Consider the following 5,780-nt stretch of genomic DNA (forward strand, 5'->3'; position numbering starts at 1 on the left):
TCTAATGCAGAAAGGGAAAATAAAGTTTCTCATTAGTATCTAGCTGTTACAGATCTTTAATGGAATTGAAATTACAGAATCTCTAGTCTCAAAGAAAAGCCACATCCTTTACACATTTCCTGCAAATATCAAGTTAGCATAAGGTAAACTTGCAAAGCACAAAGAAAATAACATGGACTATACTCAAGATCAACGTATAAGTGATCATATGCCTAGACTAGTGATAGGATGTGAATGAACCTATCTAACTGCAGGTTTCATAGAGAATGCATGTATGTGAGCCTAAGCATGATGTGTAAGCTAATACAAGAAGGCATATGTAACACTTTAGACTAGTAGAAATATATTGATGGAAATGGGTATGAGACAGGTTGTGTAATAACAGCAATATGGCGACTATGTAATGGAAGGTTGGTGAAACAAGAGTGATGTATTACAATGTTAAATGATTCATACATATGCAAGTAAGGAGACCCAATTTCAAATCAAGGGAATCACATACTTCAGAAGATGACAGAGGAATGTTCCTCAGCAGATATGGGGATCTGTAAAAAAAAAACTGATGTTCATGGATTTCTGAATTAAGTCTAGTTCAACACAGGACTCCAGCTTAGTATACATCTAAACTTACCTCTCCAAGCAACACAGTCAATTACCTTCCAAAGACAACCATAGGTTGAGAATGGGGTCGACAGAGATTTTCTGTCTTTCCCTTTGATTCTTGCACAGGGAATGAGATTTTACATAGCCTCCCTTTTTATCAAATAGAAAAAGGTTGCAAAGATACTTGAGGATCATCGGGAGCTAGTTGTTCTAGCACTCTTGTTCTATGAACCTGCCATATGTACATTGAGATAGAAAAAGAGATGATACGGGCTGGACTTAGACAATTATTCTAAAGAGCTCAGATCTTGATTCTTGAAGACAAAGATATAGTAAAAGCCTATCAGACCTGAATTGGAAATTGCTTCAGAAACGTCTGCCCATCCCCCAGATGGGTCCCGATATATCCTAAAGTTGAGGTTTTACGGGTATGAATTTAAGATCTTCAGGATTGCAGAATGCTCCAATGGGTAGTGTGCCCACCGAGGATTACCACATTCATGGTCCAGCCTTAACCTCAATTATTGGGAGACACAAAGAAAACTGATCCTTTGCAATATCTGGGTTGCTCCTGGTCAACAACCACTTCAACAAGCTCCAGTTCGTGGACATGCCACTGTCTTGCACTGTCTGCAGGGAGCATCAGAACCATTAAAGCATAGCATCTTGTGAAAAGAAAAAAAAAAATCAAGTCAGTCATTTATTTGAAAATTTGACAAATGTAAAGGTGGCACACGCACTGCCACAACCTCCCCTGGCATGTATCTCCCTGTAAGTGGTCTGACCCTGAGCCAATGGACACATTGATGAAATTTTCACAGCACGATTACTACTGAAGATTTGATTCACAAGTGGATGTTGAATATGCACAACTGATCCAACTATATTCTGATAACGAAGGGCATGAGAAAGCTGAAGGTCTAAACCTGTTCGTGAAGGCATCCATAGAGCACACTCTTTCAATGCCAAAATTCTACCAAGTTCAACAAGAGTGGTCTTCAATATAGTATCTCTATCAAGAGTGATTCTAATTTCATGAGTAAGCATTCTCACATGCTGACCTGTTTCTTCCTGAGTACGTATCAAGCCCATTTCTCTATAAAGCTCTGCAACCTTGTTCTTCAAAAAAATAATTCTCGTGTTTTCACACTTAACAAATCAGGGATAATATGAACAAGCATCAATGCTGTTGCACATGACACAATAGCAGTAAGAACTTTAGCAATTTGTCATTACAATTGCCACTATTTTTAAGTGCATGGTAAATGTCGACGGATTTATAAGATGAGTTGCCCCACAAAGAACAATAAATGTATCAAACTGCACCAGAACCCATCTGTATGGGAAAAATTGCTGACTTTTTCACAAAATAAATAAGCTCAAGAGGGATGGAGGTGTAGAAGGTATGAAATGTGATGTACACTGACAGGTGAAAAAGGAGGTGAAAGTGGAGACATGTGAAAGTGCAGCAGGTGCTGGGTGGTAAGTGTTGTGCTGTGAGGTGCTTATGAAAGAGATGCAGACACATGAGTGTAGTGGTGGTGATGTTGTGCAGGGAAGGAAATGCTATTAGTGGATGCATACCAATGGTACACAAGTAATGGGTCAAGTGTGGCTGGTTTTTGACGGGTGATCCTAAAAAAAATTCCCTCTCTGACACTAGAGACCCTTTTGCCTTTAGAAAAAGGAACATTGGCTAGAATGGGGGCTATACATCCTTCAGTCATATCAGTCTTCCTTGACGCAAATTAATATGAGTTGCATTGTCAGAGCTCATCCCTTTGAGCACCATTCCTAGCTCACGCAAGACCATAGGATACTTCCCATTCACTTTTATCACTCCTGGCCCATGGTCAAGGGTCAACTACCTACTTCTCCTGGACATAATTTATTCTACAAACTGTAACATTCAGCTTTCTAGTGATGCTTTAAGCTTTCTTTCAGAAAGAAATTAAACCAGAGGACCCTTAGAACTTCGATGATTCAAATATCTGAAACCAAGATTGAACCTCCTTAAAGAAAGTGGATAAAAAGTAGTAGTCAACTAGGAAACTGAAATCCGAAATGCCACAAAGAGTATAAAAGCAAACTTGGGTAAGATGACACATACCTTTCTTTGAATAGCTGATTACTTGCCCCCAATGTCAAGACCTGTAACTAGAGCTTAATATTATCACTTCATACATCAAGGCAAATTTAGAACATAGATGGAAATTCATATGAGTTGTCAAACGATCTATTAAAATTTTCAGAAACACCAATTGAAAACACAAATTCCAACCAAATTTCTGGGTATGGTCAATAGATATAGAGGAAAATATGACAATTCATCCTGGGCAGACTTCTCACGGTAATTTAACTGTTCTGCTACTGTAGTTGCCAAAACGATGGATTCACTGAGAGAGACCACCTCATTTCCTTTCTTATCTTTGGTTTAAAGAGGACATACCTGGGAGTCTCAGTCCAGACTTGCCTTGGTTGCAGGTGGAAATGATGTCGGAGACGCAGGACATGAAGACGTTAAGGGACACAAGTGAATGCTGTAATGGGCCAATGCCGATGTGAATCTGTTCCTCTATGATCCAACGAAGTAAACAATTATTCCCCTTTAAAGGGCTCATAAACCCTCCTTTTCCAGTTTCATCGATATAAAGAATCATTTAGATGCTATATTTTATTCACTGTTGAGAATACTGGTAACGATATCAGAACTTGAATTCCAGTTCATGATTTCAAAATACTCCCATCCAAATCGTTAATTTAATCTTTACAAACATGGAGTCGCAACTCCAAAGATCTATATGATTCCACCATCGGCTGCTATTGTGGTCATGGTGGATTCCTGAAGTTCAATGGGCTGCTGAATTTACTTAAATTCATGCGTCCTGTTTGCTTGTTTTCTAGTTGATTAGATGGGGCTTCACCGAGTAAGAAATTTATCTTGATTCTGCAGCATTATACAGTGGTGGTGAAATGATTGTTAAAGTAAGGGGTTACCACCTCAATACAACAACTCATTGCCATCACTGATGATACCCATGATCGGTGCATAGGTAATAAACACAGATGAAATTAGCCGAATACAATGTAATGGGGGATGGGCCCTTAGAGGTTGTGAGTGAAAGCACAACGTAACAAAACAAAATGGAGAAAACTAATAATGCCTCAATGGAGAGATTACAAGAATTATTGGTGAAACAATGGCTAAAACAAGGAAATTGACAGAGAACGAACTATGCTATATATAGATGAATTGCAAATTATATAAAACTCACGGAAAGATTGAAAGAGTTCGGCAAGGAATTATGGAAAAGGGAAAACCAGTGTTTGATTGCCATTGTTCCTGGTAATGTAGCACGTCTGTGGGTTGAACATTGCCATAGGCAAATCAATGCCACACAGGGGGTGCTGTAAGGGGCAATAAACCAGAAAAGAAATAAAATAAAAGAAGTTTAAATGTTGGAATCGATAGATTCCATCAATGTTGCCTTTCTGTAAGCCGAATTTGCTATATGCAAATTTAAATTACAGAGGATGCATTAATGGGGCATAAATAAGGGAAGAAAACAATTCAAAAGGGGAGGAAGAGAAGATTCTTACCTTGTTGCGGTTGATTGAGGCGGGAGCTTTGAAGGAGGGATGAAGAAGCAGTCTATTGTGGGGCTCTCGTGGCTTGATCGTTCCTTGACAGAGCTTCTGGAATCAGATTCTTTGCCTTTTGCTGAAGGAGGAGAGGTCCTCCTTTTATGCACTACCACAAACTCAACCGCACTTTTCACCAAGAGAGTGAAAGAGAAGAAGCTGAGAGGAGATGGGAAGAGGAGAACGAACAAGAAGAAGAAATAAAGAGGGTGAAGGTAAGCGTAATGGATGGCGGATTGATTGATGGCGTTAGTGGATCGGGAAGAAGAAAAGAGGGAAAATGTTGGGGTGAAACGCGGTGGTCTGAGGGTTTCCCCTTAACCGATTTTTAAAGAGGGGGAGGAAGGATCCCGAATGGAGGTGGAGCAGTTAGGGATCGAGGGTGGAAAATGGAGGGGCGGTGATCGGAGGGCGATGGAGAGGAGGTCGCACATGGGGGGGTTGGCCATGGAGGGTTCGGGTGAGAGAGGGAGAAGGCGGTAGTGAGAGAGAGGGAGAGAGACTGGATGGAGGCGCTGTCCTCTTCGTTTAAAACCCTAAAAGGAAGATTTTGGAACGTGCCCCCTTTACTTTCAAGATTTTACAAAGAGGGGGTTTTAAACAAAATTTCGCTAAAAAGTGCTTTTCATAAAACTTGATTTTCAAAAGGGTGCTTTTTAAGTAGCTATTTTTGCATTTTTTTCTTTTTCTATTTTCTTATTTTTTTGTTTTTTTCTTGACATTTTCTATATTTTTTTTTTGTATTTTTGAGGACAAAACTCTAAAAACTAAGGAATTTAAACTAATTTTGCAAAATTTCAAAATATTTTACAAAAGAAGGGTTTTTCTGAAAAATCTTGGTTATCTTGGCCGAATTTCTTCAGAAAATGGGTTTGGACCAAAGTTTTGAGAAAATATTCGAGTTTTAAACCTCGAATCGAGGAATATAACATGATGGATCCAAACGGATACCAGGCGAACTGTCTGAGCCTTTCAAAAGGTTATTTTGGTAATTTTGAGAATTTGGTTTAAAATTGGATGACAAAACTCCGATTTGGATTTTGACAATGGATCCGGATCCAAAATTGAGTCAGATATGTAAAATGAATTTAATTTCAATAAAATTTGAAAAATGAACTAGAATTTAGATTTAAAAGTGACTCAATTGCTCCGAAAATAAAATCAGGGGCAAAAAGGGAATATTTAAAAGATTTTGAAAATTTTGGGGTGTTCACAGATGCCCCTCTTTGCTACTAAGCCGGTAAAAAGCCGAGCTTAGTGGCAAAGATAACACTCCAAATTTTGAAAATGCCCCAGTCAGCAGATCTGAACTGTGTGTGGAAGAATTTATTTGAAAGACATGGCTTTTCAGGCTTAAAACCTTATCCTGAATGGCTTGGGGGAGACAAAATCCTCGAAAATGATATGACTAAATAATAGAAATAAGGAAATCGTGATAGGACTTTAGGTGAAGATCCCGAAGTGATGAAAGATAAGAATTTATACCAAGTCTCAAGAGTGAGGCGAGATTAGCTTTTTAGAGAGACTCAGGTTTA

The 5,780-nt window shown here is 38.9% G+C and overlaps 1 pseudogene; it reads right to left on the minus strand.

Moving 5' to 3' along the window:
- Positions 1 to 1,120: 1,120 nt before the first annotated feature.
- On the minus strand, positions 1,121 to 3,643 carry LOC149849038 (ethylene receptor pseudogene; annotated as a pseudogene).
- Between the last annotated feature and the right edge of the window lie 2,137 nt (positions 3,644 to 5,780).

Source organism: Nuphar pumila, chromosome 1 (assembly GCF_984573655.1).
Source record: "Nuphar pumila chromosome 1, dmNupPumi1.hap1.1, whole genome shotgun sequence".
In the NCBI taxonomy this organism is placed as follows: domain Eukaryota; kingdom Viridiplantae; phylum Streptophyta; class Magnoliopsida; order Nymphaeales; family Nymphaeaceae; genus Nuphar; species Nuphar pumila.